A 17,984-nucleotide genomic window follows, 5' to 3' on the forward strand; every position below is an offset into this window, starting at 1 on the left:
GAATGAAGGTAGTGGAAGGTCTGAGTAATCTGAGAGTATGGGTTATCAACAGAATCAGAAATACAATTAAAGAAAAAAGGATTTAAATGAGAGTAATGTGTAGAGTAATGGGAAGTCAAGATGAGGAAGAGAGGAGAATGTAGCCAGAGTAGGGGTTAAAGCCTGGGGAAAACATGAAGGGTCAAGGGATTGGAGGTTACAATGAGGGCAAAAAGAAGGTTAGGGTTTGTAAGGCAGAGGGAGATGTGCAATGAAAACAGATCATGATCAGATAAGAAAATTTCAGAGTTCATTAATTTGGTTCAATGCCTTTCTATAAGGATCATTGATAATCTACTTTGGGGATATCCTAGATGTGTCAAACTGAAAAAAAATATCCATAGAAGCTTAATGTGGGGATGTAATGGTTCAGAAACAAGAGTAATAGAGTGTAATATTTCAGAGACAAAGACAAACATAGCCTGAGCCATCATTTTAGAGGCTTGAGTCCTCTAGAATTGAACCCTTTATAAGAAAATGAAAGTCCTTAGTGAGAGGCGACCATGGACCCATGAACCAGCAGTTATTCACACTCAGAGGTCTGTCTTTACACAGACAAGATAGTTAAGTGAGAGGAAACACTATCCCCTCAACTTCCAATTCTTTGCCACCACAGAAAAAGCTGCTATAAATACTTTTATACATCTAAGTCTTTTTCTCCATTTTTCTTTGATCTCATTGAGATACAGACCTAGTAGAGGTATTGTTTATTTATATGAAAGATATTTTGTATTTGAGGGCTGTTACATAGGTACAGAGGATATATCCAAAAAGATTATCACTAACACTGTTGATTCAATTGTGTTCCTGTGTTTCTTTGGCACTTGACCTGTAATTGTGTTAGGGAACTTTTGAGGAAGAAATTCTATCAATGTAGATCAGTACCTGCTTTGCAACTTATAGTCTTAGACAGTTATCTGAAGAATTGTAAATAAAACATACATGTAGCGTGAAGAAATGTGTTTGTATTGCTATAGACATCTAGGTCTTGTTTTTAATTAAATAGATTTCTTCTGTAATATATTTTCATAATTTATACCTATCCACATTAAATTTTTGTAGAACTTTCTAAATGGATAGATCAGTAACTTTATTTTCTGTCCTCAGTGAATAATAATGATTCCCCTTCACTGAAGTTCCTTCTTTCCCAAATCGATATGTAGCTCAAGTATAAAAACATGAGAACAGCAGACTGAATTTATTTTAACCACATTTATTACTTATTTTTAGGATTCATCTTTTAAAATTTTGAGTTTTGACTTCTCTCCCATCCTGTAACTCTTTCCCCATCCAGTAAGAAAGCAAACAATATGATATCAATTATACATGCAACACTATGTAAAACATATTTACATATCAGCCATGTTGCAAAAAAAAGCAAGAAAAATTAAGTTTAAAAATGAAACTCAAAGAATAGGGGTAGGGGAACATATATGTAAGTTAATCTGCACAGAGTTCATCACTTCTCTCTCTGGAGGTGGATAGGATATTTCATCATGAGTCCTTTGGAATTGGATTTTTTTTGGATAATTGTATTGATCAGAGTAGTTAAATTTTTCACAATTAATCTCATTACAATATTGCTGTTACAGTGTTCTACCCAAATCTGCTCACTTGACTTTGAATCAGCTTATTTATGTCTTCCCAGGTTTTTCTGAAAGAATCCTGCTCATCATTTCTTATAGCTCAAGAGTATTCCAATACAGTCATATACTGCAATTTGTTCAGCCAATTCCTAATTGATGGCTTTCTGCTCAATTTCTAATTCTTTGCCACCACAGAAAGCTGCTATAAATACTTTTATACATCTAGGTCTTTTTTCTACCTTTTTCTTTGATCTCTTTGAGTGCAGACCTAGTAGAGGTATTGTTCAGTTAAAGCGTATGCACAATTTTATAACCCTTTAGGTACACTTTAAATTGTACTTCAGAATGATTGGACTAGTTCTTAATTCCCTCGCCAGTTTTTTATTATGCATATTTTTCCTCAACCCCTCCAGCATTTGCCATTTCTCATATGTGTGAGGTGGTACCACAAAATTGTTTCATTTTTGATAGTGATATAGAATATTTTATATAACTTTAGATACCTTTAATTTCTTCTTCTGAAAGATGCTTGTTCATTTCCTTTGAGCATTTATCAATTGATGAGTCACACTTTTTATAAATTTGACTCAATCCTTTATGTATTTGAGAAATGAGACCTTTATCAGAGAACCATGCTGTTAATTTTTTTTGCTATTATTTCATTGTCTATGGTACTTTTTTTAGAAAACTAGTTTTCATGATTACCTTCTTTAATTGGGTCTATTTTTACTTTTGCCTTGTCTGAGATCATAATTATCACCCCCTTCTTTTTTAGTTCACTTGAACCCTAATAGGTTGTTCCAACCTTTGTTCTAACTCTGCATGTGTCTTTCTGTTTCAAGTGTGTCTCTTGCAAACAACATATTGTCAGATTCTAGTTTCTTTCTGTTTCTCTTTTATGGGTAAGCTCATCCAATTCACATTCATAATTACTATTACTGTGTATTCCTCTCTAATTTATGCTCTTCTGTTTATACTTCTCCCTCTTTTTTATACTGTCCTTCCTCTAAGGTCTGCATTGCTGCTGACCACTGCCTCCCTTAATGTTACCCTCTCTTTTGTCATCCACCTGTATCGCTTATTTCCCTATTGAGTCTGATAGATTTCTATTCACAAATGTGTATGTATATTTTTTCTTTCTCCATCAACCAATTCTGATGAGAGTGAGGTTCAAACACTGCTGGACAGCACTCCACCAATTTTCCCTTACACTTGAAAAGATCTTTTTGGCATGACTCTTTTGAGAAATTTTCCCCATTCTACCTTCCCCTTTCCCTTTTCACCAAGTGTATACCTCTTTCTCACTCTTTTATTTTGTTGTTGTTATGTTCATTCCAACATAATCACCTCATACTTGTGCTCTTTTTCTATATTGACCCCTAATAAAGAAAAAAAGTTTCTAGAATTTAAGATTTCCATCTTGTCATATAGGATTGTGAACAGTTGAAACATATTAATGATTTCACTTTCATTTTTACTTTTCTATTCTTTTGAGTCTTGTTTTGGCATGTCAAATTTACTGTTGATTTCTAGTCTTTCCATTGGATATGCTTGAATGTCCTTTATTTCATTAAGTATGCATTTCCCTCAGAAGGGTTATACTCAGTTTTGCTAAAGAGATTATTCTTGTTTGTAATCTTAACTACTCTGTCTTCTGGAATATCTTTGAAAGCCCCCTGCTTCTTTAACATAGTAGTTGCTAAATCTTGTATGATCCTGATTGTGGCTTTTTGATATTTGAATTTCTTTTACTGGCTGCTTGAAGTATATTCTCCTTGACATGCAAACTCTGGAATTTGGCTATAATATTTCTGTGAGCTTTCATCTTATGATCTTTTTAAGAGGCAATCGTTGGTTTCTATGAATTTTTATTTTATCCTTGGGTTCTAGAATACAAGGACAGTATATATATATGTATATATATATATATATATATGTATATGTATATATATATATACATATATATATACATATATATACATACATAAAATTTCTTGAAATATTATGTCTTTACTCTTTTCATCTTGACTTTCATGTACTATAATAACTCTAAAATTCTCTCTCTGTGGATCTTCTTTCCAGTTTGGTTGTTTTTCCAATGAGATATTTCACATTTTCTTCTTCTTTTCATCCTTTTAATTTTGTTTTTATTGTATCCTGATGTCTCATTGAGTTATTAGCTTCCAGTTGCCCAATTATTATTTTTAAGCAAATATTTTCTTCAGTGAGCTTTTGTAACTCTTTTTCCTTTTGGCCAATTCTGCTTTTTAATAAGTTCTTAACTTCAGTGAATTTTTGTGCTTCTAACCATTAGGCCATTTCTATTTTTAAGGTGTTTTCATAAGTATTTGGGGGCTTCATTTACCAAGCTATTAACTCCCTTTTGATAATTTTCTTGTGTCACTCCCATTTCTCTTTCCAATTTTTCCTCCACTACTCATCCCTTTCTTTAATTCTTTCAAAATTCTTGTTGGGCTTGTGTCCAATTAAAATTTTTCTCTTTGTGGCCTTGGTCATACCTGTTTTCATGTCTTTGTCTTCTCCTGAGTTTGTCTCGATCTTCCCTGCCACAGTGGTAGCTTTCTATGGTCAAGTTCTTTTGTTCCCATTTTCTCATTGTTTCAGTTTATTTCTTGACTGTGAATTTTATGCTAAAGTTGGACTCTGCCCACCTTGGGTGGGAAGGTACCATCCCATATGTCAGCCTTTTTCATGCTACTGTTTTCAGACTTAGTTCTGGGGTCTGCAAGTTTTCAATGCTTCCAGGGTGATCTGATCTGAGGAGTGATATGGTCTCTGGTCCCCTGGTCTGCACTCTGTATTTAGACAAAAAGAGTCCCAGCTTCCTGGTACCAGAAGCACTAGTGTTCCTCTTGACCCTGGAACTGTGACCAAGTACCCTAATCTTCTGAAATGATAAATGAAGTGAGACCATGCCTCTGATCCCTTGCGACTGACCACAAGCCCTCCTCTCTTGCCCTGAAATCACAGCCCAGAAACTTATGTGCAAAAGAGTTTCACAATCAGTTTTCTAAGCCCCTTAGTGTCCGAGGTTAAGTGCCTCCAAAGCTGCTGTTGCTCCTGTTTTTTGATGCCTCCAAGGGCAATCGCTAAATGCTACTGCCACACTCTGGGTCAGTGCCCAATCTATTGTCTCAGACTTTTACTGATGATGTTCTGTCATTATAGCCTGGAAAATTTCTCACCCTGATCTTTTATTATTTCTACTTCTTCAAAATTTGATTTGAGGCATCATTTCAAAGTTGTTTGGAGGTGAATGTTGGGAAAGTTCATCTGGGTTGCTTCTCGTGTTCTGCCCTCTTGCCTCCAAGTTATTGCTCATGGCCATTCTTGCTACTGCCCTGCTTCTGGAAGAAAGGAAGACTACATCTGAAAGGATCATTTCTTTTTTGCTTGAGAGAAAAATGTTTTTCCCCTCCCTAAGTTTCCAGGCAGTAATGACACATATTAAAAGTCAATTAATACATCATCTTTCCCCAGAATAGTCTCTGCTTCCTGCAAGATACAATAAGCTGTTGTTCATTTTTTAAAGAATTTGTTAAAGCCATGAGTTTGTTAAGTTTCAGGCATTTCTTTTGTGGTGGAACCAATGGATGCCTATCCCAATTCTAGTATATCTGTATTGTCCATTTAGTACATTTTATTTTTTTTCTTTGAAGTTTTATCGATGTTTTTAATTTTTCATCAGCCATTTTGGTTTGTAACCCCTCCCCGTCTTTCAACCAGCAAGCTTTCTCTTGTATTAAAGAAAAATAGTTAAACAAAAACAATACAGCTATATCTTATAATAGTTTATGCAACGTTCATATCCATAGAACTCTAACCCAAGGAAAAAAGAGAAATGTATTTATGTCTTATTGAGTTTCATTTCATGAGATTAAATCTTTTTCTTGTTTTATTTGTGTGTTTTTCTTTTGTAATCACTTTTCTCTTAAAAATTGTATTGTAACATCTTCATTAGATCGAAATCCTATAATTCTTATCCCCAACATTTAGCCACTGCTCTTTTTAGCTACCAGTCTCTTGTCTCTTCAACAATTTTGAGGCGGATACCCTTTCCTCAGGGGAGAGAAATCCAAGGTTTATTACCTTTTCTAATAACAAAAAAAGTTTGAGAGCCTAGCAACAGAATTATTACTGTTGGTATCTTTTTCAGGCACTACTGACAATATCAAAATAGCCAAGATTTTTCTCCCTGTTTGTGATCTTAATTCAATCTGAGTTACTTCCTCTAGTACTGAACTTTAAGAAATCAGTGGTCTTACCAGATGCTAAATAAATTTGAATGGTGTTATTCACTCTGATGAGAGGATCTGAGTAAGAGATAGGATGGGCATCATTGGTCAGCAGATGGGGGATACCTTTTGCACCACAAATGATTTTTCTCATTTTGCATAATTTATACTTTGCCCTCCTAGACATGATATGGTGAACAGCAAAGCATCCTTTTGTGTCATAAACCAAATGAAAAAGTTCATTGTCTTCTTAGTGCAAATGACATCCATAAAGCCCACAGAATATGTATTGTTATGGACTTTGCCATCTACTTTGAGGAATCACTGCATGCAGATCTTTAGTTCATCTCCAGTCATGTGTACTTGATCCTGTTTCTAAAGAATATGATAGGTGGGGGACATTCTTAAGCTTATGGGTACCTGTGCATTTTCTTGGAGAAAAATCTCTTAATTCAATGGGATAAGTTAATACAGCATCCAGAGCTTTGGATCTCCTATGTGCTTCAGATCTTTCTTAGGACCACTAGCCATGGTTACACTGTACCTGGGATTAAGTGGGAAGTATACTCTACTATAAAGTCAGAGAACATAGGAATGTTGTTTATTCCATCTTCTTACAAGCTGTGTGTCCTTAGCCATTACTTTACTCCTCTGGGAATTAACTACGTGGCTGTGGGACTCTTGGCCCATTGAGTATAGTTTAGACAAGACAAGATGCATATGTTCTTTTGGAGAATATGCTAGAGTAGTGGCTCCCAATATTTCTTGGTTCCCTAAAACCTCTCAATAACAAAAAAGTGTTGTTAATTCCAACTTTAATCCACTTTAATACACTAATCATACTACCATTTTAGATTTGTTCTTTAAGTGCTTATAATAAATACAATGATAAAATTTTCCCCAAAATCAAAGTTAGAATTAACATTATATAATCACATTTATAAATTATGAAAGTTTATTCTTCCTATACTTATAATCTTCTAAACATGAAATTATAAAACTCAAATTATAAAATAATTATAAATATTTTAGATGGAATATCTTGTAAGAATTGTATGTAATTAAATGAAACATTGTATACTTGCTATTATGTCCTAAGACATATCAAATTTCATTTTATAAATTTTGTTGCCTCATAAATTACATTTAATGAAATAAGTTATAATTTGGAGGATGTTTAACATAATAATCACATATAAGCTTAATTTTATTCAGGGCTTTTTTAAAATTAGAACAAAGGTTCAAAATGTTTGACTCAACAGCAGAAAAACATATCTTTTAATCTAAACATACACTGTTTATTTATGGATTTTTATTTAAAACAAGAATGAAGTGAAAATGCTTGCTCACAAAATATGTGATAGAAAATGGTAGGAGAATTTTCTGAGTATTCTTGTGTAACAAAAAAGTTACTTGGCTTTACTGTGGCTGTGTGAGACCAATAACACCAGCACACAGGAGGGATGCTAGCAGAGGTTCTTTGATCTGCTTTTCTAAGGAAAGCAACTTTAATAGGTTTACAATCTCTCTTTAATTAAACATACATATATCATTCACGTAGTTCAGGGGGAAAAGTCAGCACCCTGAAATTCAGAGAAAACACAAATAGCAATTACAAGTAGAAATTATAAATTACAAGTAGAATTTATACAAACAGAGAAAATAACACAAATTATCAGACAGGCTTCTAGCGGCCTTTCCAAGATATTAAATATATAGTTACCAGAGAGAGAAGCACAAACATCTGGGTTTTTCAAAGCCAGGGGTCTCCTTAATGGTAACCCAGAGTGTCGTCTTGTCAAATCATGTGTCAACTTTTCAAATGATTAAGCTCCAAGCAGAATGCTAACCTCAGAGTATATATACACTTCTTCAGGTTCAGAGGGCATCACACACTCAAAGCAGGTGACCTAGGCCTTCCTGTGACCTATGCCAGTCATCAAAGACTCCCAATTCAATCAAAGACTCTTGATTGAAACAAAGGCAAGACTCAAAGGCATTTGATTGCCTTAGTTATGAGAAGCACTCCAAAAAAGACAACAAAAAGACTTGCTTTACTTGCCATTATATCTTGCTGAGAGATGTAGATAAATAATGCTTTCATTTTTATTGATGTTTGTAGTTTAAAATCTGTTGATGTCATATATATATATATATATATATATATATATATATATATATATATATATGTATAACTTCTTCAGAGTCTGCCTGCTTACTGTATTTCAAGTTTTCTTTTGTGTTACTCCCTTGTGCATATTATATCATCCAATTGTACTTGGCTATTTGTTGTTCTTCACACATGACACCAGACATACTATTTTCCTGAGTTTTCACTGACTACTCTCATGACTAGAAGTCTCTTCCTACTCACCAGGGCCTCAGAGAATCCCTAACTTCATGACTCAGTTCAAACACCACCTTCCACAAGAGACCTTTCCTGCAGTGCCTCCACATCCAACCTTTTAACTGCTAAAGCATCCCCCTTGAAGTTTATTTTGTTTCTTTTTTGGATATGGCTATTTAGTTACATTTTCTTTCTCATTATGATGTAAGCACCTTCAGATAAGAAATACAGTTAAAATTGTGGGTTTATATTTAATTATTTGATTGGCTAAATGATTGATTTTTATTTATTTTTCATTTACTTTCTTATTGCATCCTCAGTGCTTAGCATAGTATATGGTACAAAGAAAATACTTAGTATATGTTCACTTATTGATTGTTATTGATAGTTGACATTCTTACCACTTTCCATTATAATAATCAATTCAAAATATTTCTTTTCTCTATGTTGATTGCATCTACACTTACGTTTTCATTTTATACGTATAGTCCAAAATGAAAGGAGTATAGTTTAAGAAAAAATATGGATAATTACCAAATGATAAGTTCTCAATGAAGAAAAACATCTTATTTAGAAAAAATATATAAATTCAAATTTATTCAATGTTAGCATTAGCTGCTTCAATAAATAGAGAAATACAAATAATTTTAAAATATTAAGTGATGGTAAAGGAAGTGATAAGATCATATGAATCAAAATACAAAGAAATGTCTCTAATCATTTATAAAAGTATATGTTACAAGCCTCATGCCTGCCAGGTCTTTATGCAAAAACTGACAGCTTTTGTGATCCCAATGGATTTCACTTTGATGTCAGTCTATATAGTGTCACTATAAATATACTTGTAATGTAAAATTTTTATATTATTCCCTGCTTTGTTACTTTTAATACTTTGTTCTGACATATTTTGTCTTCATTCTGACATATTTTTTTACATCATATAAAAAGAAAACTTTTTAAGATAATAAAATTTGCACAGGATGGCATTCTCCTTCTGATGGAAAGCTAAATTTTTGATTTCTTTTCAGAAGATGACTTTTCATTCCTTAATACAACTTCTCAAGATTTTTAGTAATGTGTTTTAGGGCTAATTTTCTTTCTTTAAGGATGAAATTTGTTGCAGAAAATGTATTTGTATATGATTTTTTAAAGTTAATTAAAAACATTTTCAGAACTCACAAGAAAAGAGTATTGAAAAATACAAGCACTGAAGGAAAATCATGTTACTATTGCATTTTATGTCAATTTTCTTAAGGTATCCATTCTTTTAAATTTGAAAGTATGTGTATATGAACACACAGGAAATATATTAACATATTATATTATAATATGTTAATAATATTTCACCATATTACTAACGTTATTGAAATTTTACACATCAACACGCATGTGCAGGTATATATACACACACTATGATAGTGTGGTATCTTGGAGCTCTGAACTTGAATTTATGAATACCTGGTTTTGAATTCTGCCTCAGACACTTGAAAACTGAAAAATTTGAATATTTAAAACCATCAGCAAGTATTATTTCAATGAGGAGAAGCTAGAAGCCTTCCCAGTAAGATCAGTTGTGAAATAATGAAGAATGAAATGAACAGAACAAAGAGAACATTGTATACAGTAACAGCAATATTGTTTTTAGAATGACTTGAGGTGAATGTCATTTTGACTATTATAAATACCTGAATTAACTACAAAGGATATATTAAGGAAGATGGTAACTGCATCCAGAGGCAGGGTGGGTAACTGATAAATAGAAGTACATATAGGATGATTTTACACACATACATACACACACATATATACACAGAGATACATACATACAGATATACTTGTGTCTCATGGTAGCTACCTCTAGGGTGTGAGAGGGAAGAAAAGGAAAAAATGAATTTACATGATAAATGTATCATATATTTAAATGGAATTGCAAGTTGTACATAGTAGATGTTGAGTTTCACATGCAATCCTTTCTTTTTAATTTTACTCTGATATGGAAATACTTGTTTCATCCAATAATTTAAAACTAAAGTTAATAAAAATTAAAAAGACAGTTGTGTATTTTGGGGCAAGGTATCTAAACATTTTGAACCAAGGCTTCTTCAGTGATAAATGAGATAGCTGGAATCAACTTTTAAATCCCCTTTCAGTTTTGAATCTATGATGTATCTTTGTTTGTAGCTATATCTGAATGTTTATCTGTATCTATTTGTGTCTGTATCTGAGTCTGTGTCCATGTGGATATATAGACAGGTAACTAGCACAGTGGATAGAGTGCTGGACATGAAGTTAGGAAGACCTGAGTCCAAATTCTGCCTCAAATTCTTACTCAGTGTGTGGTTTTCATAAGGTTCTTCATCTTTTAGATGGGTATAATGATAATCACTAACTCACATGGTCCTTATGATGATCAAATGAGAGGATACTGGTAAAAAGCTTAGCACGGTGCCTGGCCTATAATAGGTAAGCACTGAATGATGCTCTTTGTGTCCCACATATGTATATTCATATGAATAAACCTATATGTATATGTAATAGGTATATGAGGACATGCAAATACATATATTAGATATATATGTACATATAGATACATACACATATTTTCAAAAGTTTGAAATATGTAATATTAATATTCTCAAAGATCAGATACTGTAGATGTAGCACAAGAGAGATAAAGATAAAGTATCCATAGGGAAGAACTCTTCCCCTTATTAAAATATGCTTCCTAGAGAAGAAAGAAGGAATGAATAAATGAATGGGAAAAATGATAAATGCAGTGATTACTATATGCTAAACACTGCATTAATTATTGGGTATACAAATTTTTGAAAAAGGGAAAGACAGCCCCTTTCTACAAAGAGATTCAATTTTACATTCTCAATGGGAGTAATGAAATTCACAAATGGAAATGGTAGCCAGAGAAGAGAACTTTGATCCAGAAAGGTAATAGAATGAATATGTAATATTCTAAACCTTAGGGCCCTAAGAGCATCTAGGTGGCACAGTGAAGAGAGTGCTGGGCCTGGAGTCAGGAAGACTCATCTTCATGAATTCAAATCTGGCCTCAGACACTTATTAGCTTTGTGACCACCAACAAATCACTTAACTCCATTTGCCTCAGTACCTTATCTGCAAAATAAGGTAAAGAAGGAAATGACAACCACTCCACTATCTTTGCCAAGAAAACCCCAAATGGGATCAACAAAGAATTGGACACAACTGAAACAACTGAATGACAACAAATATATATATTATATATATATATATATATATATATATATATAGAGAGAGAGAGAGAGAGAGAGAGAGAGAGAGAGAGAGAGAGAGAGAGAGAGAGCGATAGATAGATAGATATCATTCCATCCAGGAAAAAATGATGGAATTTATTTGATCATTCTTCATGAATTCCATAGAATTTTTCCAGAACTGGAGAAGAAACATCTTTTTTTTAGATATCTGAAATACAACTTTATTATGATCTAAACAAAAAAGGAATGGGAATGACAGTAACAACCAGGATTCACCACTGAATCCTATGCCACTGTGATGGGACTGCAGCAGTCTTATATTTGAAACTCAAGGGAATGTAATTACAGTCCAAAACAGCTAAATATGCAGGTCCAAAATATGAATTATATATTTTTAAACTTCCATGTTCACTCCAAAGCCCTTTCATCTCCTTTAGTGTCCTAAAATTAAACATATGTTCTGCTCAGCTATATAATAAAGTGGCAAATGTGATATACCACTAACATCACAGAAGAGTGACACTAGCACACTAGACCTCTCGTGCTGAGCACTAGCTTCATTCCCTTACAAGTCATCATCTTCATCGAGGAGTGAAATTGAATGATCTGTGAGTCCTGCTCATACTATGCTGCCAGTGCTGGGTCCATGACAACTTCTGGAGGTGCAAGAGCAGGCATGGCAACAAACTCCAAATCAAGGTCTCCAATATGCTTTTTAGCAAGCCAAAGGAAAGACTTCTCAAAGTTGTAGTTACTTTTGGCTGAGATGTCATAATACTGGAGATTCTTCCTCCTATGGAAGACAATTGATTTCACCTTGATTTTTCTTTCCTTAATATCTACTTTGTTGCCACACAACACTATAGGGATATTTTCACATACTTGTATTAGATCTCTATTCCAGTTAGGTACATTCTTGTAAGTAACTCCTGATGTTACATCAAATATGATAATGGCACACTGAGCTTGGATGTAAAAAAAAAAATCTCTCAGACCACCAAATTTCTCTTGGCCAGCTATATCTCATATGTTTAATTTAATGGGACCTCTGTTAGTATGGAGCTTAACACCAAGGGTGAATACATACTTCTCAAATTCATCAGTAAAATGACATTCTACAAACGTGTTTTTCCAGTACTTCCATCTATCCAACTAATAGAACTTTGAACTGCACTTGGGGTTCTCCTTGGGCAGCCATTGTAATGGTTCTTCCAGAAGTGTCTCCATCTCAACCTGACTGGAAGAAATATCTTTGAAAAAGGAATTTGTCAAGGAAGAGCTGAAGGCCTGATAGTCAAAAGTGAAGTAAAGCCTAGGTGGAGATTTTCCTGAATTGAGCAAAAAAAGAAAGCATCTAGAAAATGTTAACTATTTCTTTGTTTGGATGTAATTTTTTCACATGAAGAAGAATGTTTTGAGTTTTACTTAAATATTTCACAATGCTAAAGATATCTAGGAATTACTAGAGACTATACTCTGTAGTATATCCAAAAAATACTGAAGTCATGATAATTATAAGTAAATCCTCTTATATAAGTCCTGGTTCTTTCTTATTTTGTTTGTTCTTATTTTAAATGTTTTTCCAGTCACATATAAAAAGAATTACTAATGTTCTTTTTATTTGAATTTGAAATTCCCTCCCTCCTTCACTTCTATCCCCTCTCATTGAGAAAGCAAGCAATTTGAAAGATGTTATTCATATGCAGTCATGCAAAATGTATTTCCATATTAGTCATCTTGTGAAAAAAAAACTCAGAGCAAAGAAAAAAAAAAAGCAACCAAAAAAACTCCAAGAAAAATAAAGAAAAAAAGTATGCTCCAATCTACATTCAGACTCCATCACTTCTTTATCTGGAAATGGATAGCATTTTTATCATAAGTCCTTCAGAATTATCTTGGATCATATTATTGCTAAAAATAGCTGCCATTCATAGCTGATAATCATACAATATTGATCTTATCACTCCAAATTGCTCTCCAGAATGGTTGAATCAGTTCACAATTCTACCAACAGTGCATTAATGTCCCAATTTTACCAAATTCCCTCAAATATCCATCATTTCCTTTTTCTTTCACATAAGCCATTCTGAGAAGTGTGAAGTGGCACATCTAACTTTTTTGAATTTGCATTTCTCTAATCAATAGTAATTTGAAGCATTTTATGTGACTATTGATAGCTTTGATGTCTTTATCTGAAAATGAATTGTTCTTATCTTTTGGTCATTTATCAGTTGGGAAATGACCCATCCTACTTTTCCCCATATATCTTTTTTTTCTCTCTCCTGTTACCCTGCCTTTCCCCAAAAGTGTTTTGCTTCTTTCCAGTGCCTCTTAACTACCCACACTCCTTTCTAGCAGCTCCCAGCTTTCTGTTACCCCCTCCCTATTCTACTTTACTGTAGGGCAAGATAGATTTCTTTATATAACTGAATGTGTATGTTGTTTCATAATTGATCTAATTCAGATTAGAGTAACATTCAAGTATTGTCTACCATGCCCCCACCCTGATCTTTACCTCCACTTTACCTCTTTCTCACTTCTTTTATGTGAGATAACTTAACTCATTCTACCTCTTCCTTCCCCCTTCTCCTAGTGCATCCCTCATTCTCACTTCTAAAGGTTGCTCTCTTTTTTAGTGTAATCCTGTTGCAGTCAACTCACACCTGTGCCCTCTGTCCATGTATATTCCTAACTGCCCTAATAAGTATAAAGTACAAAATGTATAAATTTATCTCCACACAATAATGTAAAGAGTTTAACCTTATTGAACCTTTTCAATGTCTCTTTCCTCTTTATCTTTTTATGCTTCTCTTGGGTCTTGTATTTGAAAATCGAATTTTCTATTCAGCTCTGGTCTTTTCATTAGGAATGCTTCAAATACATGTATTTCATTAAATATCCATTTATTTCCCCCTGAAGGATTATACTTAGTTTTCCTTGGTAGGTGATTCTGGATTGTAATCCTAGCTTTTTGCCCTTCAAAATATCATATTCCAAGCCCTCTGATTCTTTAATGTAGAAGCTACTAAATCTTGTGACATCCTAACTGTGACTCCACAATATTTGATTTTTTTCTTTCTGGCTGCTGCAATATTTTTTCATTGATTTGGGAGCTCTGGAATATAGCTTCAATATTCCTGGGAGTTTTCCTTTTGGGATCTCTTTCAGGAAGTATGATGATGGGCATCCCCTTGATTTCCAATATTTTGCTACCACAAAATGAGCTGCTATAAATATTTTTGTATATACAGGTCCTTTTCCAATTGTATGATTTCTTTGTGATACAGCCTTAGAAGTGGTATTGCTGGGTCAAAGGGTATATACATTCTTATAGCTCTTTGGGCATATTTCCAAATTGCTGTTCAGAATGGCTGGATCAGTTCACAACTCCACCAACAATGTAACAGTGTTCCTATTTCCCCACCTCTTCTCTAGTATTTATAATTTTCTTGTTTTGTCATGTTAGTCAATCTGACAAGAGAGATGTGGTACCTAGGAGTTGTTTTGATTTCATTTCTCTAATCAATAGTGATTTTGAGCATTTTTTCCTATGACTATAGATATCTTTAATTTCTTCCTCTGAAAACTGGTCTGTTTATATCCTTTGACCATTTCTAAATTGGGGGATGCCTTGTATTCCTAAAAATTTGAATCAGTTCCCTCTATATTTTAGAAATGAAGCCTTTATCAGAGACACTGGTTATAAAAAATTTTACCCAATTTTCTGCTTCCCTCCTAATCATTGTTGCCTTGGTTTTGTTTGTCCAAAAAGTTATGCTATGATAGACCAAAATTATCCATTTTGCATTTCCTAATGCTCTCTATTCTTGTTTGGCCATGATTTCTTCCTTTCTCCATAAATCTGACAGATGAACTATTCCTTTATCTCCCAAAATGCTTATGGTATCAGCCTTTATATCTAAATCATGAACCCATTTTGACTTTATTTTGGTATACAGTGTAAGATATTGGTATATGTCCAATTTTCCTATATATTACTAACAAAGCCCATCAGCAAGAAATAGAAAGAGAGATTCCATTTAAAGTTACCATAGACACTATAAAATATTTGGGAGTCTACCTGCCAAAGCAAACCCAGGGCCTTTATGAACACAATTACAAAATACTTTTCACACAAATATAGTTATATTTAAACAAATGGAAAGACATCAGTTGCTTATGATTAGGCCAAGCTAATATAATTAAAATGACAATTTTATTTAAATTAATTTACTTATTTAGTGCCATACCAGTAAAACAACAAAAAAATAATTTTATAGAGCTAGATAAAATAATAACAAAATTTATCTGGAAGAACAAAATGTCCAGAATGTCAAGGGAATTAATGAAAAGAAATGCTTGGGGGGTGTGGAGCCAAGAAGGTGGCTGGAAAGTAGGGACTTGCCTAGGGCTTTCCCCCAGGACCCTCCAAACACCGATAAAAAATGGCTCTGAACAAATTCTAGAACTGCAGAACCAATGGAATAGTGGAGGGAACCAGGGCTCCAGGAGAGGACAGCCAAGATGGTCACTGGGTAGGGTCTATCACACGGGGCTGGGAGTGGAGCACAGCAGAGCCCAGCATGGGCCATGCTCAGACCAAAAACACTGGAAGCCAGGTGGAACAAGCCCTAGCATCCTGAATCAGTGAGCTGTGGCAGTTACCAGACTTCTCAACCCACAAGCACCACTGACAACAGAGAAACTTAGTGGGAAAAACTGCGGGGACAGAGTGAAGGGAGTTCGTGGTTTAGCCACCACCCCAGGGGAAGTGGAGGAGGTGCACCTACAGAACTACAGCTGCAGTTGCTTCTGGCCCCTGGCCCACCTGGTGGAGGAATTAACTGGCTGATCCAAGCCAGGGTGCAGAGCCTGCTCGGATCTGAGTCATGGTCTGGGTTGGCAATTCATGGGGGAGGAGAAACACTGATGTGGCAGAGCTTGTTGTGTAGAAGTAGCTCTGAAAACAACAACACAGCCCCTGAAGCTTGGGACAAAGTAGCCTCTACTCTACAAGCAGTCATACCCCAATGAAAAACTCAAAGGTCAAGTAGTTGGCTGGGAATATGGCCAGGCAGCAAAAATGGACTCAGATTCAGATTCAGACTTTGGAATCTTTTTTGGTGACAAAAAAGATCAAAACATACAGCCAGAAGAAGTCAATAAAACCAAAGAGCCTACATCAAAAGCCTCCAAGAAAAACATGAACTGCTCTCAGGCCACAGAAAAGCTCAAAAAGGATTTGGAAAAGCAAGTTAGAGGAGTAGAGGAAAAATTGGCAAAAGAAATGAGAGTGATGCGGGAAAACCATGAAAAACAAGTCAATGACTTGCTGAAGGAGACCCAAAACAATACTGAAGAAAATAACACCTTAAAAAATAGACTAACTCAAATGGCAAAAGAGCAATGAGGAGAAGAATGCCTTGAAAGGAAGAATTAGCCAAATGGAAAAGGAAGTCCAAAAGACCACTGAAGAAAATACTACCTTAAAAATTAGATTGGAGCAAGTAGAAGCTAGTGACTTTATGAAAAATCAATATATTATAAAAACAGAACCAAAGGAATAAAAAAATGGAAGGCAATGTGAAATATCTCATTGGAAAAACCACTGACCTGGAAAAAATATCTAGAAGAGATAATTTTAAAATTATTGGACTACCTGAAAGCTATGATCAAAAAAGCAGCCTAGATATCATCTTTCAAGTAATTATCAAGGAGAACTGCCCTGATATGCTAGACCCAGAGGGTAAAATAGAAATTGAAAGAATCTACCGATAGCCTCTTGACAAAAACCCCCAAAGAAAACTCCTAGGAATATTGTCACCAAATTCCAGAGCTCCCAGATCAAAGAGAAAATACTGCAAGCAGCCAGAAAGAAACAATTTGACTATTGTGCGAACACAATCAGAATAACAAAAGATCTAGCAGCTTCTACATTAAGGGATCATAGGACTTGGAATATGATATTCCAGAGGTCAATGGAGCTAGGATTAAAACCAAGAATCACCTACCCAGAAAAATTGAGTATCATACTCCAAGGCAAAATATGGATTTTCAATAAAATAGAGGACTTTGAAGCTTTCTCAGTGAAAAGACCAGAGCTGAATAGAAAATTTGACTTTCAAACACAAGAAGCAAGAGAAGCATGGAAAGGTGAACAAGAAAGAGAAATCATAAGGGACTTACTAAAGTTGAACTGTTTTGGTTACATTCCTACATGAAAAGATGATGTGTATAATTCATGAGACCTCAGTATTAGGGTAGCTGAAGAGAATATACATATGTGTGTGTGTGTGTGTTTGTGTGTGTGTGTGTGTGTGTGTATATATATATATATATATATATATATATATATATATATATATATATATATATATATATATATATATATATATATGGAGAGAGAGAGAGAGAGAGAGAGAGAGAGAGAGAGAGAGAGAGAGAGAGAGAGAGAGAGCAGGGAGAGAGGCAGAGAGACAGGAAACAGGGTGAGTTGAATATGAAGGGA

The 17,984-nt window shown here is 34.3% G+C and overlaps 2 pseudogenes; both read right to left on the bottom strand.

Moving 5' to 3' along the window:
• Positions 1–5,638: 5,638 nt before the first annotated feature.
• Positions 5,639–6,412, bottom strand: LOC118847878 (annotated as a pseudogene).
• Positions 6,413–12,041: 5,629 nt separating this feature from the next.
• On the bottom strand, positions 12,042–12,674 carry LOC118848380 (annotated as a pseudogene).
• Positions 12,675–17,984: the final 5,310 nt, after the last annotated feature.

This window comes from Trichosurus vulpecula, chromosome 4 (assembly GCF_011100635.1).
Source record: "Trichosurus vulpecula isolate mTriVul1 chromosome 4, mTriVul1.pri, whole genome shotgun sequence".
In the NCBI taxonomy this organism is placed as follows: domain Eukaryota; kingdom Metazoa; phylum Chordata; class Mammalia; order Diprotodontia; family Phalangeridae; genus Trichosurus; species Trichosurus vulpecula.